Source organism: Narcine bancroftii, chromosome 1 (assembly GCF_036971445.1).
Source record: "Narcine bancroftii isolate sNarBan1 chromosome 1, sNarBan1.hap1, whole genome shotgun sequence".
NCBI lineage: Eukaryota > Metazoa > Chordata > Chondrichthyes > Torpediniformes > Narcinidae > Narcine > Narcine bancroftii.
The window spans coordinates 415,452,130-415,475,149 of NC_091469.1; the positions used below are offsets into that span (position 1 = coordinate 415,452,130).

Here is a 23,020-nt window from a genome sequence, read left to right on the forward strand (position 1 = left end):
TTGCGAGTGGCCGCAAATCGTAACATTGTCCAGGTATGGAAACACTGCCTGTAAGTGACACTCGTACACTATGCGGTCAATCTCCTGCTGGAACAGGGATACCCCTTTGGTGATGCCGAAGGGGAGGTGGAGGAACTGATATAGCCTGCCGTCTGCCTCGAACGCCGTGTATATGTGGTCACTCTCTCTAATGGGCAATTGCTGGTACACTGCCTTGAGGTCTATGGTAGAGAACACTTTATACTGAGCAATGCTGTTTACCATGTCCGCAATACGTGGTAGTGGGTAGGCATCAGCTGTGTAAATTTGTTGATCGTTTGACTGTAATCCACCACAATGTGCCGCTTCTCCCCTGACTTCACAACAATGACCTGTGCTCTCCAGGGGCTGGAGCTCTTTCCTGTAATGCCCTCCTGCAGGAGTCTGCGGACTTCTGCTCTAATGAACTCTCTGTCCCTCGGGCTGTACCTCTTGCTCTTGGTGGCTACCGGGGTGCAGTTGGAAGTGAGGTGCATGAATAGTTGGGGGGGGGTTCTATATTTAGGGCCCTCAAGCTACAGTGTCGTCTATTCTCAAGGAGCAGTGGGGGAAGTGGCCCATTATGTACTATTGCTTTTCAATTGGCACTGGAAGTCCAGACCCAGTAGGACGGGAGCAGAGAGGCATGGGAGAATTAGCAACTTAAACTCTTCATACTCTGTGCCCTGTATTTCCGGTGTGACTCTGCAGAAATGTTTTACCTTAGCTACGTGTCTGTTAGACGCTAATATAATCTGGTGGTCACTTGGGTACGTGTTTAGAGCAAGGGGTTCTACCAGCCCCTGGACTATGAAACTTTCCGTACTCCCGCTATCCATCAAGCAATTTACTGTCGACCCATTAACTAATACTAACAGTAGCACCCGATAAATTGTGTGGATGCGCCTGATTAAAACACAGAGAGGCCAGCATGGCACGCCCTCCGTTCTGGTAGTACTCGGCATCCTGGTCGTAGCAGCACTCTGTATCATAGTCATCCCCCGATAGTGATGTCCTCTGTCCAACATCCTTTGCCCAAGATGGCCTACAGCACATGGCACTCTGCTTCTGGCTGCCTGAGGAGGAAGAGCTTTGGTGGGAGCCTTGAGGCTTCTACAGACTTTTGCATAATGTCCTCTCTTTCCACACTTGAACAGTCCTTTTCCCTAGCCAGGCAGTGAGCTCTGGAGTGCTTGGGCTGTTTCCAAAAAGGGCACTTGGGGTGCTCCAGTGGGGCTGCAGCTGCTATATGCTGCCCTTGATCATTCATATTCCTCTCCCTGTGAGGGGCTACCAAGTCCAGCAGTGAGTACTCTTCTAGTTCTCTCCTAGAGTCCTCCAGAACATCCGCCTCTGCCTCTTCCAGCTTAACCATCCCCTTTTCCAGCAGCCTTTGTCTGATTTCTGTAGATCTGATGCCGGCCACAATCCTGTCCCTTACAAAATCATCTGCATACTCTTGGGCTGATACTGCTTTAAAAGTACAGGCCCTCACAGCGCCAGTATAAAATCTCTCTCAGACTCCCCTGCTTGTTGTGACCTGGTCATAAGCCAGTGCCTAGAGTGTAGCTCACTGTGCCTTCTGTTATAGTGCCTCTGTAAGGTGTTCATCGCCTCTTGGTACGATTTAGCGTCTTGTATAAGTGAGTACGGGCGATCCCCGAGCTGAGCTAACAGCAACATTAGAATCTCCTCTTCTGAAATTCCTTCAACCCCTGCATAATTTAAAAAACATCTCTGCCATTGGCCGAAGTGCGTGCTTGCCCCGGGAGTTCTGGGATCCAGCACCAACCTGTCGGGCCTCAGCACTTGGCTGAAGCTGAGCCTCTGATTTGGTGGCTGGGGAGGGGTGGGGGGGGCAAACCGGGCCTGATCCTGTGTAAACGTGGGCCCCCTGTGGGGGATCAGGGATAGTTGGGGGTGTCTTGGGGATAGTAATCTGTCCCCGCACCCTGACGATAAATCGTGATCAGAAGGGAGACTTGCTGTATCCCCTCCTCTCACGCTTGACGCGATCCTTGGTTATAAACCAGGAACCTGTTGGGTTGCATGGCCTGTCCCGGTCTCAATGAATTAGCTAACAGGTGGGGCCCTTGGCCTCTCTTTACCTGCTCTAGGATACTTCTATCCCTCTCATAGTCCTCTATGACCACTGGGTGAGTCCCTTTCTCTCCCATTATTTAAATCCCGCAGTTCTCCATCCTTTTTGTCCGGTCCATACTCGGCGGCACGTGCGCAGGATCCATCCACATTTCTAGGTCCTTGAGCCAGGCCTTGGAGGAGTCGGGAGCATGGGTGAGGGCAGATGCAACATCCATTCTGGATGTATATTAGCCTATTAAATTAATGGTGACTAGCATCAACCACATGAGACAGAGTGCAAGTAAAATGCTAGTTTTAATAGGCTAATATATACAGCTAGGCCTTGCCTCTGTGCAAGCCTAGGCCAGAATGAAGGCAACCTGCAACCGGTTTAGATACACAAGATCACCAGGTGGTGGCCCCTGGTGACCAAGTGGTGTAATAACATACCACGTGTGTTTATTTTATGCATTTCAGCATCAACTCTCAAGCTCGATATTTGCATTTTCTCCTCACTAAGATATCCTTCGTGTATCTTCTGAAGCATTTTCTTGCATAGCAACATTGGAATCACAAATATGTTCCCTTTGAAGACCATATCTTTCACAACTGACAGTTCAACTCTGCATGCCCAATAATCCCGAATGCCCACTGGACAGTCATTCTTAGCTGCTGGTCATCCTTTCTGCATTGTATCTTTGATCTCTTTCATTGTGTGTCATCTGTCTCTGTTGCTTTCCTGATTCACTCTATTCTATCCCGGTATACTGAAACGGAGGTGATACTCATGTCACATAGGCCTGTATCTCTGCATTAACCAGTTGGTCACTCTCTTCTTTCTTGTCAACTGCTTAAAACAGTGCATCAGCTGCAAAAGTGTATTTTATGTAGATAATTTTCACATTGTATTTCTGCAGCCTTAACAACATGAACTATATTCTCATGGGTCAGACATTCAGTGGTTTGGACATAATTGAGACCAGTGGTTTATAGTTTGTCTCCACTTCAACAGCTTATCCATAAATGCATGCATAAGTGCTAGCTAGAAGCTCTTTCTTTATCTGTGCATAGTTGGCTTCTGCACGTGTTAAAGTCCTTGCTGCATAGGCCACAGGTTGCCATGTATCCTCATGCTGCTGCAGTCATACTGCACCAAGGCCATGCTGAGATGCATCAAGCAAGATTATTGTGTACTTATCTGGATCATAAAATTTTAGTACAAGTTCTTCTGTTAGGACTTTTTTTGAGTGCCTGGAAGCACTCTTCTTACTCGTGCGACAAGATCCACTCATTTTTCTGCTCAAGGAATGACCTAAGTGGTGCTGACACAGTCGAAGGATGAGGTATGAACTTAGCCAGGTAAGTCATCATCCCCAAGAAACGTCTCACCACCTCTTTGTTTTGGGACCTCACAAAATTCTCAATGGCAGATGTCTTTCTTGGATCAGGATTCACCTCTTGTTCAGATAAACATCTCCTATGAAGGTCAGTGTCTTTACGCCAAACACACATTTCTCTTTATTTAATTTCAAATTGACATTCCGTGTCATGTCAAGCCCTTGCATTAGTTGCTTATCATGTTCATCCTTGGTGGACCCCCATGCAAGGATGTTATCCATCATGGTCTCAACTCCAGGTATACTTTCAAAGATTATGTTAGATTTCTGGTGTGGACCAGATCCCATATGGTAGCTGAAGAAAGCAGTTTCTTCCTTATGGAGTATTGAAAGTGCATAGTCTCGAACTTGCCTCATTGAGCTTCATCTGCCAAAACCCCAATGACACACTGAGCTTGTTAAACCACTTGGCACCTGCAAATCAGGACATGATTTTCTCCCATGTCACTAATTTAAAATGCTCTCCCTTGATGGCTTTATTGAGATCTTGTTGGTTCAGACATATAAGCAATCCTCCATTTTTATTTTGCACGATGACCAGTGAGCTGACCCAATCTGTAGGTTCTTTAATTTTCTGGATGACTTTCATCCATTCCATGCATCTAGTTCTTGTTTAAGTTTGTCTTTAAATGGTTATGGAACTTTCCTGCATGCATGGACAACAGGAGCCACTGTATCAGGATAGACACCAGGTAAACATCCAAGCCCCTCAAAGACATCTGCGTACTCTTCCTTGAGTGTTGTGTGCTCATCTTTAGTCCGTGAAGCCACTATGAAAACTCTTTTCAGCAGATTGAGCTCTTCACATGCACTCAGACCTAATATTGGCTGTACTCCCCATCTACAGTCAGTAGCTGTGACTTTAAATGTTGCCCTTTGTGTTTGAAGATCACCATACAGCTCCCTTTTACTGGAACGTTCTTTCCAGTGTAGCCTGTCACTTTAATTTCACTGGATAAATCTTGCTCTTTATGGTGAGTGTCTTGTAATCATCCATAGATAATAGATTCAGCTGGGCTCCGTTGTCAAGCTTAAATGGAATTACTGTCTTATTGACAGTCTATTCCATTTTACCACCAGCAGCAGTCTGTAGTGAATCCACAAAGAACTCCTCCATTTCTTCATCCACTGTGTGCACCTTTCTCTTGATATCCCCTGCTTCGTAGCACTTCAAAAAATTATTCTTCTTCCCACATTTATTGCAGGATTTTTCATAGGCAGGACACATTTTTTTGAATATGTCTACCTCTGCACCTGCTGCATTTGCTGTTTGACCCTACCACTTTGCTTTGCTGAAGCTTTGGCTAAGTCTTGGTGCTCTGCTTCTCTGTTTTCATTGCATGCATTGTTGTGTCTATCCTGTGCAGCTCCTTAGCTTGTACTCTTGTGGTCTCTGCTGCCCCACATATTCACAGCCTTTTCCAGAGTCAAATTTTGTTCATGCAACAGTCTTTCTCTAAGCCCATTATCTGAGATTCCGCAAACTATTCTGTCTCTAATGAGTGAATTTTTCAAATCTCCAAATTCACAGTGTGTCAAGCTCAGCTAAGTATTAGTCAAAGCTCATACCTTGATTCTGGTCAAAGGAGAAAAACTTGAATCTCTCAAACAGGACATTTTTACTTGGAACAAAATACTCCTTAAATTTTGTCATCAGGGTGTCCAACATGAAAGCTGTCTCATTAATTTGAAAACTATTATAGATGTCCAAGGAATTATCACCCATCATGTGTGGAAATCTAGATGCTTTCCATTTTTCATCAGTCTTTCCTGCTCCACCAGCCTCTAAATAAATGTTGAATCATTGTTTGAAGCATTACTTTCCAATTATCGGTTAGATTGCCGGTAAATTGCATCGATGTGGGAGGACACAACTTATGCATGACAGGAACTATTGTCTTTTCTTACTCACTCACACACTTCTGACACCATGCTATGCTTCTTCCTTGAAGAAGAACAAACTTGCATGGTTTTAACACTTAAAGAAGTTTATTTTTCGAACTTGAATCAACAACACCAAACGTGCGCATTGCTTTACTGGAAAATGTAGTTCTTTAGTATAACACATAATAACACACAAAGTGCCATGGCACTATGGTAACACGTAATTTTCCATGCTCTTTTTCATCAAACACAGCTCTCTCCAGTGGAACTGTATGCTAGGAATTGGGGATCATGTCTTTCACTTTCCATTTTTCATATTGAAAATCAAACTACCCTTGCCATTCTGTTACCATCATTGAGCTCCTTCTCAGCTGTCCACCTCATGTAACCTAACTTAACCCCCTTCTAATTCTAAGTCCATGTGTACGTAATGTGTGTGTAAGTTCAGAAAAGTTCTTTGGTTCACAGTCCAATCTCAATTCTCATTCCTCCAAGTTCATTGGTTACAGGCAATTCTTATACATTGCACAGAATTTAACATGTATAAAGTTCATCAGGCTTTGGTGCTTGAAAATAAACTTGATTAACTTGATAACATCAGGCCACCATTTGAGCTCAAAAATATTAGTGGTTGTGACTTAATTATGATTTATTGTTTCAATATTGCCTTTAAATATTATATATAAGCTTAAAAAATTTATGCCACACAGTGGCACATATCTCACACCTCCAGTGGTCAGGATTCAATTCTGACCTCCAGTCCTGTCTTGGTTCTTCCTGGGATCCTGTTCACCCTATCTGCAAAGGTGGTATTGGTTAATAGGTTAATTGGTTTATCTAAATGTATATAAGTGGTTAGAGAATCAGAGGAATTTGATAGGATAACTGGTTGCAAGAAATTAAATGAGGGAATGGGATTGATAAGATTGCTTAGATGTTCTCCAATGTTGGCAACATCCTGCAGATTCTCCTCTGCATTTCTTTGACACAATTGCATCCTTTCTATTGCATGGTAAGCAGAACTGCAGACAACACTCCACCTGCAAATCATTTTCAGCATTTTGTGTGATATTATAGGGCCGACCAGAAAGTTTGCCTTGTAGTTCAATATTTTTTGATTTCCTGAGGCTAGAAATGTGAGTTTTTGCAGTTGTGCATCTTTATACAGCAGTCTTTCTCACAAATATAATGGGCTCTCTGTGATGCTTTCTTCCCCACTTCTGGGTGCAATTACTCCAAGCTCTGACATGTCAGCTCATCCAAGCTGCCTCTGTTCTCAATAAATTGACACTGTGCACTCAGAATTGGCTGGTAAGACTGAATAAAGATCATAATTCTTGAGTCTGATAAATATATTTAGAAACACAAACCATTAACAATTGTCAATACTGGTGCAGGACCAACAGTTTTTAGACTAGAAATCCAAGTATAAAGATGATATTTTTGCTCTCAACATGTATTTAAAGAACAATGAATCACTAAAACTATTTGTCATTTTGTAATACAGTGATTTGTTCTTTAACAATCTTTTGACTATCGTTTAACCAATAATATCACCTCAGCAGAATGCTCAATTATTTTTTTTATATCAATTGTATATGCCCATTTATCAAACCTCTGCCAATATAAACAAGTATTGCATGAGTAGATGAGTTTGCAATCAGAAGTGAACAGTTTGAGCATTTGGCTCCACACAAATGAATGGCAGCCTCCAGAACAAGGGTAAAGAGGAATACAATAATTTCAGCTTTTAGAACTTACACAGAATGTCAGCCATTGACTGCATTTCAGAAAACTCTGTGAAATACTAAAAAGTTTCACAATTTGTCTCAAATAATGTAGATGATTATCTGTAATAATTTTAGATCACTATTAAATAGTTATCTTTTCTTAGCTTGATAGCTGAAGCTTGCAGAAATGTGGCAGTCTTTAAGGGTTTTCAAATCGGGTTGTTCAGAATTGCAGAGCAGAGGGAATGATGATGGGGCTTTTGTTATATTTGTTGATCAATTGAATCAGTGTGCAACAAATTGTATCAATAGATTCTCATTGCATAAGTCATCACCTTTATTTATCGTTCATACCATACACACACATGATAGTGTTTCTCCAGGACCATAGAGCATATTTACATAAATATAAGTTAGAATAGGTTAAACATATTTAAAATATTAAAACATATACAGTAATAGCCAAGGTACTCACTCTACCCACATATGTTCTGGGAGTTCAGGAGTCTGATGGCTTGGGGGAGAAAGCTGTTGGCCAATCTAGACGTAAGGGCCTGAATGCTGCAGTATCTCCTACCAGATGGCAGAAAAGAGAACAGTTTACATGAGGGGTGTGTGCAGTCCTTCACAATGCTTATTGTCTTTCGCCTGCACCGAGTAGTGTTGTAGATGTCCTTTATGGTCGGAAGAGAGCCCCCAATGATCTTTTCCGCTGACTTCACTATCCTCTGCAAGGACTCGAGGTCCTATTTCAAGTTGGAACAAACCAATGGTGATTTTAGACTGGGTACAAGGAAATATCATCACAGAATTCCTTATCAACCACAGAAAGCAAAGGCTAGTATTTGAAACCATTTAATGTGTACATTATTCAGCCCCAGGGATCACTCAATACAATGGTGTTTTTGCCTTTTACCTTTGCAGGAATTCTTCCATTGGTGAGAAGAAATTCATAATGCAGGTGAACGAGTGGGGAATGATGATCAGTTTTGAGCAAAGCAACAAGGTAAATGCAATTAATCAAATAAAGATTAATTAAATTGACGGTGAAAGAGATTCATACATTTTGAATGAGACCCTGGAAAGATTAATTTAAAAAAAAAATCATGGTGCCAATTTTCAGTGCTTCACATTTAAAGCTCTGGTGCCCAATATAGCAAAGCATCTCTTTGGAATGCATGATTAAATTCAGGAAGTAAACAATCCGTGGTGCACTGTTCACCAGAATCAGACACACAAGGTAAAGACTGTACAACAGGCTTTAATCCATAAAGACTTCCACAGAGCCAGGCTGGCTGTAGCTGCAGCAACTCTGAGTGAGGCTTTGGGAGGCCGAAACAGGCTTATATCCCAGAGGGTGATTGACACCTGACCTGGTGGGGCTTGATCCATTCAGGCCGACTGACTGACAGCCGGCCAGGTGTTATCTTGTCCCCTTACACTCCTGCAGGTACAGAGGTTGCCCACTGCAGTAGGCTGGCGGTACACTAGGGAGTGGGCCATGGTCGGGTGAATGAAGCTCCCGGTGCTGCCACTGTCGAACAGGCACTTTGTTACTTGCCCGTTGTCTTGCACGTCCATCATAGAGCGCCTGAGGTCGTGAGGGACGACCCTGGTCAGAGTGGTGGCAGCCAGGACCGTCTCAGGTTCGGAGTCATTGCTCTCCAGTTGTGCGCGGTGATTTATGGTGTCAGGAGGCATGGGGAGCATTGGTAGGGTGGCCTGGTCATCACCCATTTTGACCACATTGATGTCGGTCGTGGGGTGCGGCATTGGGGCCCTCCTTGTCGGCCGCTGCCTGGCTCAAGATGGCAGCGGCACGCGGGGGCCCCCTGCATGGCTGGCCTCCTTCCCCAGCTGTGTTTGTTGCATCGGGGGAAGTGATGTCATGCCGTGAACCGGAAGTGACGTCGCTGTAGTTCTTGGCGAGTGGCGCTGGCGAGGGCTGGTCCAGGTGCTCAGGGGCACACACTGTGATCGTCACTGGCAAGCCAGATGCTGCACCATTGGAGTTGGGGAAAACGTAAGTTGTAGTGGGGACAATGGCACCACCTGGCACGCGCACGTGGAGGGTTCCGCAGGGGAGGTGGGGAGGTTATAGACGGCTGGTGAGTTGCCGGCTGGTTTTGAGAGACACACTTTAGCAAAGTAGCCTCTCTTGCTGCATTGGGAACAGTACTGCTTCCTAGCCGGGCAGTTTCGGCGCGATCGTCAGTCTGACCCACACCAGGACCCACAGTACTTACAGGGGTGCCGGGTGCCTGCCGCAGTGACATTCTCCTCCCCAGCTCGGACTGGGGCTGCAGCTGCATTGTGAGAGGGCCATGAGGGAGACTGGGGGAACCTGGAATTGAAGGCTTCAATGTGCAGGACTGCAGCTTCTGGGGTTCGAACCACTTTCACTGTCTTAGTCAGGGCATAGATACTATCTTCCAGCAGCTTCTGCTGGATGGCCCTCGAGCATAGCCCTCAGATGAAGGCATCCCAGATCAGCCTCTCGACCTCCTCTGCGCCTACCCCGGGTTCAGCCAGACACAGTCGGGCCAACTCTCGCAAGTGTCCCATCTCCCCGGGTTGCTGGGCTTGGGTGTCGAGGAGGTACCTTGCACAGACCGTATTCATTGGGTGTTGCACAAGTTCTCGAGAGTATCCATTGCGCTCTTGTACATGGAGCAGCCTTTGGTTGCCTGGAAGGTGTGGGGACCCAGCTTTGACCGGAGTAGGACCAACCTCCTCCGATCTGAGTCCAGGATGCCGCCTGCATGCACCTCGATGATTGCCTCAACCACGTGCTGCCAGATCTTGAAGCATGTCTGGGCTTCTGGGTGGCATGGGTTGACTTCGAGACTCCCTGCGCTCAAGAGTTTTTCCATGGCAGCTGTGGGAAAATTTTGTGGATTAAATTGTGATGCACTGTTAGCCAGAATCAGACATACACAAAGACTGTACAACAGACTTTAATCCACAAAGACTTCAACAGAGCCAAGTTGGTTGTAGCTGCAGTAACTCTGAGTGGGGCTTCGGGAGGCCGGTGCAGGATTATATCCCAGAGGGTGATTGACACCCGACCGGGTGGGGCTTGATCCATTCAGGTCGACCGATTGACAGCCGGCCAGGTGTTGTCCTGTCCCCTTACACTCCTGCAGGTACAGAGGTTGCCCCCTGAAGTAGGTCGGCGGTAGACTCATGCAGGTACAGAGGTTGCCCCCTGCAGTAGGCCAGTGGTGTACCACCGCACAATCCTTGAAGACATTTCTGACATAATTGATTTCTCCCATACTGGCATTCTCACTAAATAATGCTGTTCCCATCGTTTAAGAAGATGATTATAAATACTAGTGCCTATACAATCTATTGTTTCAAGGACAAATACAAATCCTACAAGGACACAATCCTATTTAGTCTGAAAATGTTATAAATAACAGAATTCAGTCATCCTGTTTTTGAAGCCAGTGTTTTATCGCATTTCTGACTGATGTAGTGTGTCACCCTGGATTTTATAGTAATTCAGCTGCCACCAAAAGCAGCAATTTTTGTAAAATTTTCTGACAAAACTTTGTACTATAATTTGCTCATTGCCTGTTAATCCATCCACCGAACATTTTTAACATTCTATTATGGTTGAAAACCATTTCAGTCAAGTTCCTAAAAAAACCGTGTCTTTGAAAATGGAATACAAAGAATTAAAAAGAAATTTACAAAAACAATTAAATCAGCAGTATTTATTTTTGACATTTGATTTAAAAAAAAACTATATTTAGGAACTAAAAAGCATATTGTTAATGTGAAATTGTGAAAGGTTTTAATATACTGTCATGTAGGAACATGAAGTGCCCAGTAAAAAAAACAATCTAACTTTTCTATTGAAAGTTGAATATAATTAATTTGGACCCATTCTATCCATAGCAAAGGATGAAGTATTTTTAAACAATCTTACTTGCCTTTGCTAATTACAATAAGTGTCCACATTCCTGTTCTGCTTTTCAGAAGCATCCACTGCCCCATTTCACACTATGTTAACCTACTTCTTTCTTGTGGAATAAATCCCCTTTATCATGAAGTGTTGGTGGCAACCCAAATATGGATGTCCAGGTTTGAGAGCAAGATTTCTATTCCTAGTCTGGCTGTACAAATATGATTGTGTGCTATGCTAAAGATTAGCCCTGGAAACTATAGTTGCTGGGGTCTGAAGCAAATAATGAGGAGCTGGAGGGACTGAGCAGGTAAATGATTTGGACCCATTTTTAAGACAAAGGGGGAAAGGGATATAGCAAGCATAAAAAGGAAGGATAAGGTTCAAATAAAGATGTGAGAGGTGGAGAGGCAAGTAGGAAAAGAGGCCACTCTTGGGAGGTGGGATCGGGGAATTGAAAGAAAATTGAGTACTGGAATGGGCTAAGAAAAATAACAGGTAAAGGGCATATGGAAACAGTAGAACCAGGGTTAAGGTCACCTAATCTTAGAAAATGTAATACTTATGTCATTAGGTATTAGGCTACCCAGGCCAAATATGAAGTGCTGTTCCTCAAGCTTAGGTTTGGCATCATTCTAGCAAAGGACAGATAGGCCTGTGTGGGAATGGGAAGGGGAATTGAAATAGCTCTAGTGCATCTGAAATGTCTTCCTTCTTTAGGAAATGTTGTTTCTTCCTGCTCACATTCATACAGCTCTGACCAACATCTCTCTAATTTTCTTGAATTTCTACTCTCACCCCAATTTGCCCAGCAATAACAGGAAAAACTTCCCTTTGTCCTCACTTTTTGCCCACCTCAGCATCATCTACATCCAGCACATCATTCTTTGACATTTCAGCCAAATACAATATGATCCCACCATCATGTATCTTTATCTTTGCTACATAAAGGCATTGTTTGACCTGTTGAATTTCTCCAGCATTTGTGTGTTTTTTCACTTAACCACAGAATCCTGTGTTTTACCCTATCCACATTTTCCCCTCTCCACCCTTTTATACTATTTCCAGATGTAACAGAGTTAAAAATGGGTTCTAATAATTTTTATTCTCAATTCTATATTTGTGAATTTTACCTCAATGAGTTACTTTCCAGTGGGAATTAGTTTACTGGAGCACACCTCTTGTGCACTTTCTAAGCCCATCCCTTCCTGTCTAACATTGCTGTTACCTTCCTAAGGGTAAGTGGGGGGAGAAGATTGCTACTGGACTATTTTAACTGTTTTCCTTAGAAAATGAATTGGTTATGTCATCAATCTTAATGTATATTGTTCATTACTGAACAATATTATGTCCTACTGTTAGTTTTATGTTGTTTTAACCATTAAGATAAAAAACATCCATAAAACTTACTGGTGTTTTGACTATTACCATGTGCTGGTTATGAAATCAATGTAGCTTTGCTGAGATACTGCATTGTAAATTCTGTTATTTTGCATGCTTAGGATAAAAAGGGGCAGAAAAGGAAGAAAACTCAGAAGACAATTGTATTATTTTGTCTTCAAAAAAGGAGCAAATAAATGCTGGAAGACAGTTTCGTGAGACGTCTCTTCTTCTACACCCTATGCAAAACCATTGCACAGAGTTGACTCTCTAAGACTCCTTAGTTTAGTCTTTCCTCTCCACCCATCTGTACAGATCCTAGGCACTTCCAGTGGTAACTAGAGTAGATATATTATTTGGCCTTTAATCCAGTACCATAAATAGGCCTTCCAAATGAGGGAGAATTTCACATGCACTTTGCTAAACCTACTCTATTGTATTCAGTGCTCTTGGCGTGACCTCCTGTACATCATTGAACTGAATACAGATTGGGCATCTACACTTCTGCCCTTGGATCACAGCTAAAATTACCAACTGACAGCCATTTTAATTCCCCTCTTCATCTAATCAAAGCCACATAGAGGTAAAGGGGAAATTTACAATAATATCTGCAGACACTAGAGAAATTGGGATAGTATCAACTTTGATGTTCAAGGTTGTTACCTTCTTTGCAAAGACCAACAATGTAGTGTCATACTATTATAGCAATGTGCCAATTGCAGGCCAATCATATTGTGTAAATGCAATCACAGTTTTATTAGGAAGACCTACAACTCGAAAGATAGCCCTTTGTAGATGTGCTGTCACAAATATTGAAAGCATCTTGTATTTTGACTTCATTAGTTTACAATCGAATATTGTTTGAAATACTGTAGCTGAGCCAATGCCAAATAGTTATCAGATTGACATGAGACTCCGTGTAAAAAGAGAACTTTTATGCAGATTTAGATGCTCACCCAAGCTATGGCTTGATCTCCTTTTCTTTTTTCCCCCATCAGTTTCCAAATATCTGCTGGAGATGCTGAATTTAAAGGTTTATAAAATTCTAAGTTCTATTTCTAAGGGCCTGTTGCTCAGTCAACTAAATTAACTAATTAAAGATGAACATGAACGAACAAGTTACTCATAGACATCAAGAAAGGACTCTAATATTCCTAGAAATACACACGTCAACACTATATTGTGGTTACAATCTTAGCAATTAGCCTAAGAACAACGGGGATACATTGTCAGCCAAGTCTTTTATGAAACAATAATGAATGGTTACAATTCACAAAGTAAAAAAGGATATTGATGAATTATTGTAAAGTTGTAAAATCAGCAGGTATACATTGAAATAAAATATAAATGGATGCAAGTTCTTTAGGTTATTGAAGTAACTTTCAGCTCTCATTGAAATACACCCCAGTGTACATTGTAGCAGGGCCAGAATACATTTTCACATTCACACTTACCACATTAGCTAATTACATCCACACATGCTTTGTAATTGGTGGTAAGGCTATGAGGAACCAGCAGGTAAATCAGCCTTTTACCCATTTGTGTAACCACTGTGTTTGTGGCTAGGTTTATCAATGCAAACTTCCTAATATGTTGATTGTGTGAGACTTGATGGTAATATTGTTTCATGTCAAGAGTAGGTACCCACACTATTTAATTTGGTAAAGTAATCTTCAAGAATGGTATTTAATATGCTTGAAATATATTCAAATGAAGAAAGGACTCAAAAATGCTGATTTTGAATTCCTTGTTTCATGAGTTTATTGTTGCTCAGAACAGTAGCTGAAAGATTCCCATGGGCAGTGTCTGTGTCCAACATTTCCCGTGTGACAGAACCAAAGTATGAGTTACGGCTGTAATTTTGAGAGAGTCATAAGAGTTGGAAATTTGACCAGGCCTCTCTTGAGCTGGAAAAGGTGCCACAAATTGAATTTGAAATACAGTACGGTTACAATTTCCAAAAATCTCAGCTATCCGAAAATATTTTCAGTGGCAACATGACATCACAAGTTGGAAAAAAAATTTCACCCAATATGTGCATGTGGGGCTCTGATGCACTGTTAGTGCCAGTTTGGTAACAATAGAGCTCAGAACCAGCTGGGAAGACAGACACTGAATAGCTGGATGCCGGCTCAGAGAAGCAGGCTGGAATCTCGAACTATACATGAGTGACTGGAGGAAGTCGGTGAGTGAGGCAGCACATGGGGAGATTGTCCTCATTTCAGGTAACTCCATCCCCTCTTTCTTTTCACTTTCTTTTTACCCTCTATTGTACTTTGTTCTCCACTGTCCCAGCATCATCAAGAAGAACAGCCTCCCGAGAAGAACCAGGGACTTTGACAGGAGAGATCAGTGACAGCAGCCGGGGATCGGTGGCAGGAGCGGGGACCTTGGGATCCTGGGCAGGAGCAGTGATGACAGTGGGGAGGTGTCGGCCAATACAAGTATTCTGCCGATGCTACTGGGCTGCTTAAAGCCATTTCTCAATTATCTGAAAAATGCAGTTAACTGATACACATCGGGTCCCGAGCATTTCAGATAGTCAGAAACATACTGTAGTTCTATTTTTCCAAATTGTTGGTTCTTATTTTGTGCCATATTCATCTGCACGCCCACAAGCATAAAATTTATCTATTTCAATTAGTGTAATATAATATAAATATTTATTAATGAATCTAGCTTGGGACCGATAGTTGAGTTGGCGGTCGAGTCGGTGGCAACTGCCGCCTTTGCTGCCCTTCAGCAGCAGGTGCCCATCTTTGCTGCCCTCCTGACTGTGTGTCTCAGTTACTGGACTGCTTGGCTCCGCGACAGTCTCGGCTTGAGGGGTGGGAAGGTCAAGACAGGCCACAGCAGGTCTGGTTCCACTTCCACCAGTTCATGAGGCAGTTCAAGGACCTTGGTGCCAGTCAATGCTCATAATTGGTCAATGTGTCACTTTCACAATCTGTCCCCCACTTGAACAAAGTATGAGCAGGGGCTCAATTATTGTAACATTACTCCTACCATCCAAGATTATATTGTCTATAATCTTGTACCAGAACTCTCTCGTCCACTTCCAATGTTCTAGTTGAGGTCTGTGGCGATACTGTTTTTTTTGTAATTGGAGACCCAGATCTGGATAAACTGTGGACAGCCTGGTCTGCAGGTTGCGGCCAAACATTAGTTCTGCCGGGGTGCATTTTGTGGTAGAATGCGACGTGATTCCCAATAGGAAATCTGTGATTTTTTTGTGTCCAAGAGGCATTTAGAAGTTTCATGGTTTTCATTGCTTTTTTGAATGTTTGTACAAAACATTCTGCCTCCCCATTTGTACTTGGGTGATAGGGTGCGGACAAAATATATCTGATATTGTTGTTGCGCGATGTAAATTGAGGCCCATTGTCTGTATCTAATTCTTGAGGCAATCCATAAGTGGCAAAGTCAATTGTGGGATGAGCTTTGATATTTTTCAGATGTGAAGTTACTGGCCATTTGTAGTGTGCATCCACAGCTATTAGGAAAGTCTCACCTAGCAAAGTCTGCATGAATCTGATGCCAGGGCTTGGATGGCCATTTCCATGGGTTAGCTTTGGCTTGTGGCATTTTTGACTGCATTGATTGACATATTTTGCATTCTCTTATTGTTGTTTCAATGTCTCTGTCTATGGAGGGCCACCAGACATGCATCCAGGCCAGTGCCTTTATTTGTACCATTCCCAGATGTTTGTGGTGTAGTTCTGATATCATGGTAGTTCGCCATTTAGCTGGAATAATTGTTCGAGTGCCCCATAGTAAACATCCTTCTTCGAATGATGGTGGCATGTGTGGTAAGGTTTTAGATCTTCTGCAGTGTTTTCAGATTTGGGCCACCCATTAAGGGTGAAGTATCGGATCTTGCTTAATGTGGCTTCTTTTTGGGTTTCCTTTCCATTCATTTAGGCTGTAATGGGCAGTTGTTCTTGGTTGATGGCAGCTGCCTCTGCTGTCCATTTAATAATTTCTTCTCATTGTTCTGTCTTGGGTAGCGGTATGAGTGATAAGGCATCTGCATGGCTGTTGAGTGTTCCTGGTTTGTTTTATATCATAGTTATACACTGCTAGTAGCATGGCTCATCTTTGAATTTTGGCCGCAGCTAATACTGGTATACCTTTGTGTGGCCCCAGGATTAAACTAAGAGGCTTGTTGTCTGTGATCAGGGTGAATTTTTTTTCGTAAAGGTATTGGTCGAATTTTTTTTTACACCAAAAATTATTGCCAGTCCTTTTTCTAGTTGGGCGTAATTGCGTTCGCTTGTGGTTAATGTTCGCGAACCATGTGCTACTGGTTGCTCACCTTTTTCTGTGATTTGGAATAGTACCACTCCTAGTCCCACTGGTGAAATATCCACAGCTAATGTAACTTCTTTACTAGGGTCGTAGTGGATCAGGTCCTTATTTGTTGACGTTAGTATTTCTTTTAGTTGATCGACTGTGTTTTTAGTTTCTGTGTTCCAATACCATGTTTAATCTTTCTTGAGTAATTGGTTCAGTTGGCTGCATAGTGTAGACATATTAGGGATATGTTTTCAGTAGTGATTAAACAAGTCCTAGGAAGGACTGTAATTCTGATTTGTTGGTTGGGTGTGGGGCTTCTGTTCCTGCTGGATTCATTCACACCCCCTCGTTGTCAATTGTAAACCCAAGGTATGTTACTGTCCTTTCATAATCACCTGTTGTAGTCTGGTTAAAACCTTTTCAAGGTTTTGTATATGTTCACTGTCGTTTCGGACCGTGATATTATCAAGGTAACACCCAACTGAGAGTCCACGTAGTAATTTGTCCATTGTTGCTTGAAAAATCGCAGGTGCTGTTGAACATCCGTAAGGCATCTGTGTGTAGGTGAATAATTGGAGATGGGTCTTGTCATATATTCCTTTGATTTTTTTTGTCCAATTCTATCTGTTGATATGCTTGTGATACTTCTAGTTTTGTGAATTTTTGCCCTTAGTTTAGTGCTTGGAACAATTCTTCTGCCTTGGGCATGGGGTGTTTGGGTATTTTGAGTGATGGATTGTGTAATTGCTGCAAATGTAAATTTCACTGTTTACTTTTCATGTGGATATGATGAGCACTGTCCAATCGCTGTATTGCTTTGGTTCTATGGTGCCTTCATGTTTTAGTCTGTTTAATTCAGCCTTAATTTTTCGTTTCATAGAAAATGGGACTGTTCTGGCTTTAAAGAATTTTGGTTCTGCATTATCTTTTAATTGCAGTTTGGCTTGAACACCTTTGATTTCCCCAATTCTTGTTGGAAAACCACTGCATGGTTGTTGAAGATTTGGTCGACTTCTGGCTGGGAGGTGTCTGTGTGATTTATATTTAGTATTGAACCGATTTCCAGCCAGTCTAGGGGAATGTGTCGTAGCCAGTTTCTTCCAAAGAGTGCATGTTCCTGGGTATCTACGATGCAGAGTGTTTTTGGTTGCCATTGTTTGTATTGTACTTGGACCGTACTTTTTTTCCAACATTTTGATTCTATCTCCTGTAACAGATCTTAGAGTTATTTCAGTTGTTTTCACTGGGAGACATGGTAGCAAGTGTTCCTTTACATGTAACGGCATTAGGGACACCTCTGCCCCTGTGTCTAACTTCATCTTCAGGGGGTGTCCGTTTATTTTTAGCTGTATAAAGATTCCTGTGTTTCCTCCATTTATTCCTCAGATGTGTAATATCTCAGGAGCTGAAATTTCAGGAGCTTGAAGGTTATCATCTTCATTGCTCGGTTGCCTCTCTCTCTCTCTCTCTGCAATTGTTTTGACTTTAGCTGCCTGCTTATTTGCAGGCTGCCTGTGCTTTAGAAGTGGATGTTTAGCTTTAATATGTCCTTATGTTTTGCAATGGTTGCATTGAGAATTTTTGAAGAAACAGTTTTCTGGTCAATGATTGTATTTCCCACATTGGAAGCATTGTTGGCGGGAAGACCTCCTGACCGGTAAATCTGGTTGACCCATATCCAAGTTTTTATCTGCCATTTCAGAGCTGCAGGCAGTTCTCTATGCAATCTGTAACGTAATGTCTTGATCCATTCCTAATAATTTTTGCCTTGCTTGACAATTTGCCAGCCCCATCACTAATCTGTCTCACAGTGCCTGATTTAGAAACTGTTTGAAATGACAGTGCTCTGCCAGTTTGCACAACAATGCCAGGTATTCACTGTTTCTCCTGGTCCTTGTCTCCTTTCATAGAATCGTTGCCTTTCTGCTATAACTGGTGGTTTGGGGCTTAAATGGTTCCTTAGAGCTGTACATAATTCATTGAATGTCTTCGTCCCTGGATCATCCGGGGACAGCAAGATCTTAAGGAGGTTGAATGTTTTGCTGTCCATTATACTGACGAAGAGGGCACATTTGTGGTTTACTGGACCTTCCACAATATTGTGGGCTACACAGTAGTAGTTAAACCATTCTACATAGTCATCCCAACTCTCTTCTACTTTGTTGAATTCCCTGAACTTTCCCTCCGCCATCTTGCTGTGATTTCACTTTGATCTTTTGGCGGGAATTTGTTGGGGTTGTTAGGTAGTCATTTTCTACCTTTCTTCTGTTGTTTTCCTTCTCACGGTTGGTGCATGGAGTATGTGTAGGGTTCGTTTCATTTCTTGTCACCACTGTTGTTTTTTTTTAAACTTTATTTAAGATTTTATAACATGAATAAGATATAAGATTACATTAAAAAAATTAAAAATGAAATAATGAAATTACAATACATCAGTAATCTAAACAAACTATACCCCCCGAATAATTATTACACAACATTAATAAACCAACTCAAATTAATCCAACCTCCCCTCCTTCTCCCCCCCCACAATAAAGAGTGAAGGATTAATAAGATTAGTAATATATGTAAGAGAAAAAAACCCACTTACAAAAAAAACAAAAACATTAAACAATAATCAATTAATAAAAAAGAATTGTAGCATAAGAAAAAAAGATTAAAAAAAACTTTCTCTATAAAAATAAACCTTCACCAAATATCAACTAACTTCACATCTATCATCATATTAGTCACATAAACCAACATCTTAAAACAAAATCCAAACCTCATTAAGCATTGTACAATTCAATTTTAGTACTCTTCCACCATTTTTCCCTTTTGCTCTTGAATACTTATCCAATAAAAGCCCCAATACCACATTTAAATATCCCCAATCATTACTTTAAAATTCACATATCCAAATAATAAAAACACATCTACAACAAAAACTATATCTTCAACAAATGGAGCATAAACAACAAACAAAATTCAAGCCCTTTTAAGATTTGTACAATTCACTTTATAACTTTCACCATTATTTCCCTTCGTTCTGTAACTAAGATAATAAAATAATTTACACCAGAATTACCACTCCTTTCACCCTGAAGTTAAATAAAAAAGTTAAATAAAAAATAAAAAGTTTATCCATCCCATTCAGATTTAAATTTCATAAATTCCTTATCTACTAAATAAACTTTACAAAAAAAACCACATCAACTTTTAATTTTTTAAACAAGCAAATACTTTCTTATACTTAATAAAATTATTAAAACTGTAAGTATTAAAAAAAAACAAATTTAAATTTAAACATTACTTAAAAGAACACACAAAAAAGAGAAAGACAAAAAGGAAAAAAAAGAGAGAAAGAAAAAAAAAACACTCCCTCCCCTTATCCCCTCCTAAAACTACAAAAAAAATATATAAAATTAAAAAAAAAAAAATAATTAAAAAAAACCTTTTATCCTCAATCCAAAAATTAATAAGAAAAAGAAACCAGGCAGGAGGCAACTGCTACCTCCTCCTGGGTCAACTGCTCATTGCGGTAACTCCCACACAATATCGGGTGTGAGATAACTCACACGTAGCTGATGACTTCTGGAAAATAGTCCCCACCCAGCTCCCTCTCCCAACTCACGTTTCATATAAACTATCATCATTATTTAAAATTTTCTCAAAAAGAGAAAAAATAAATTTCTTTTTAGTATTTTTTAATCAACTTTATCACTTCGACCACCATTATTTCCATTTCTCCTTGGAATTCGATTCCCATCTTGTATCTCCACTCTCTTTGGAGACCATGGAGGACTACGTCTTTCCTGAAATTGTATAATTGGTAACGATTGAGCAAAATCCATAGCTTCCTTAGGATCATCAAAAAATTTTGATTGGTAACCATCTTGAAAAATCTTCAGTACCGCAGGATATCTAAATGTTGCTTTATAACCTTTTTTCCACAACACTTCTTTCACAGAATTAAATTCACGTCGTTGAGACATAACTTCTTGACTCAAATCCGGATAAAAAAAAACATGACTCTTCTGAACCATCAAAGGAGATCTTCTTTGTTGTGCACTTCTTATGGCCACACGCAAAATTGTCTCTCTATCATAATAATTTAAACAACAAACCAAAACAGGTCGTGGCTTTTGTCCAAAAGAAGGCTTTCTTCTTAAAGCTCTATGTGCACGTTCCAGTATTAAGCCTTCTGGGAACTTATCTTGTCCTAATACTTGTGGAATCCACTCAGTAAAGAATTTTCTTGGATCTGATCCTTCCATATCTTCTGGTAAACCAACAATTTTTATGTTATTCCGCCTCGATTGATTCTCCAAATAATCAACCTTTTTCATTAACTTTTTATTCTGAATTTGTAAAGTTTCAATTGTTTTATTGACACCTTGTAATTGATCTTGTACCTCAACTAAACCTTGGTCACAAAAATCAAGTCTTTCACTCGTTTTAAGCTTAAAAGCTCCATAATCAGCCATCTGTTGAGTATTAATATCCACCAAGGTATTAAGTTTAGTATCAAGTTGATCTAAAGCTTTAACAAATTCTTTCAATATAGCAGTTAACTTAGATTCAAGACTCTTAAGAAACTTATCCACTGAAGTAGATTCAGACACAGTAGGGTCCAGTTGTTTCTGAATAGCCAAAAGGTCTTGTATTCCCTCCCTTAATTTAACTGCTTTTCTTGCAGTGTGACTTCGTGTAGAAACCCCTGCCATAACCTCCCCAGTAATATTTGGAGGTTGATGGCGAGGGTTATCCCCAAGCCATATTCTGTCAAGCATCTCCAACGCATTGAGGTCTATAGGAATCTTCATTTCAGGTGGTGCACTTCGCAGCGCCACCGCTACATCAGTCAGTGGACGCCCCTTTAACTGCAAGCCTTCAGCTGGCGGCTTCCCAGCTGTTTCAGCTGTCAAAGGCTCTGTGACAGCGCTCATAGCGGGCATTGTTCTAAGGGCTGCCGGGTGCCATTTTTAAAGAGCCCTACCGGCAGAGAACGGAGCTCCGCTGCTGGTTCCTGTGCTTCTCCTCCTGGATCCATTCCACGCTGAGTCCTGGCTTCTTGTAAACAGGTAGGCTCTGATATCTTCGGAAAATGTAATTTCTTAACAATCTGTTGCCATTTCTTCTTGCTTTTTTTCAACAATTGTACCATTGGAAACTAGTTTAACAGCTCTAACTATATCTAACCTTGAAAAGATTTTAACGGGCATTTAAAGACAAAACAACACCAAAGAGTCGGGAGAGGACTGGAAGGCACGTCTATTCCTTACGCCATCTTGCCACACCCCCCTCGTTGCCACTGTGTGTATGCACTCACACAATTAAGACTCGGAGACGTGATGCTTTCTCATCCATTATTTCTATTAGACCTACCTGGCTACTGACACACAGGGTTATATATATGGAAGGGTGACATCATGATGTAAGCATCATGATGTCCAGCAGAGGGCGGGCTTATACCCAATACTAGCATTGATAAATTGGAACCATTTTTTGATAATGGGATCAAGTTCCTCTTTGAGTAAATTGATTTTAAAATCTGTAAAATCAAAAAAACTATCATTATTACTAATGTTACTGGATTAGTTAATCTTGTAGTTTAGTACATTATGGAAAATGAATATAACGGGAGCTTTTCTAAAATGAACACTGAAACTAAATCAAACTTTAATTTTCTGATGATTTGTGGAGTACACGTTTTCTCCGAATACCTGAAATCCAAAATGATCCAAAACTTTTTTTGTTTGTGGTTCCATAAGGTAGTATGTAAAAGAGTTCAGAAATCCCGATTGGAGAACGGAATGTAGTGGTCATAAGTCGTGTATTATAGATTTTAGATGCATGTGTAAATATTTGTAATGTGATTGAGTGCATTTTTAAAATCTGAAATACTTCTGGTCACAGGCATTTCGGATGAGGGATATTCATCCTGTAATAAGGTAAAGCATAGAAGCTGCATTAAATTGATGAGCCATAGTTAAAGTGGAAGTTAAATCCTTGGGGTCTGAATTCAAAACTCTGAATATCAGAAAAATAAATTAGGATGACTGATTAATTTGGCCTATTCAGTGTAAGCAGCAAATATGCCAAATTTGTGTTTCCTATTACATATAATGATTGAAAGGTCAAATGGTCTTTTCATCACCTGGACCTTTCACCATTTAGATATTTTTGTGAGTGGCTCTCACCGAAGTTCCAGCCAAGCCCAAACACTGGGTCCATGAAGCCCAATTTCATGGCCAGGAACTATAAATAACCAAAGTTAGTCAAAAATACTTTTTATTTCATTCTCTTTTGATTGTAAGCAAGAAGATTTATATTCATTT

The 23,020-nt window shown here is 41.1% G+C and overlaps 1 long non-coding RNA gene across 1 annotated transcript in view; it reads right to left on the reverse strand.

Annotated features, from left to right (window-relative positions):
- LOC138751578 (uncharacterized) overlaps nucleotides 1-23,020 on the reverse strand; it is a 124,967-nt gene that overhangs the window by 101,444 nt on the left and 503 nt on the right. Inside the window, exon 2 of the long non-coding RNA XR_011350059.1 lies at nucleotides 7,596-7,684. This is a non-coding gene — a long non-coding RNA (uncharacterized lncRNA). The remainder of the gene's footprint in view (nucleotides 1-7,595; nucleotides 7,685-23,020) is intronic.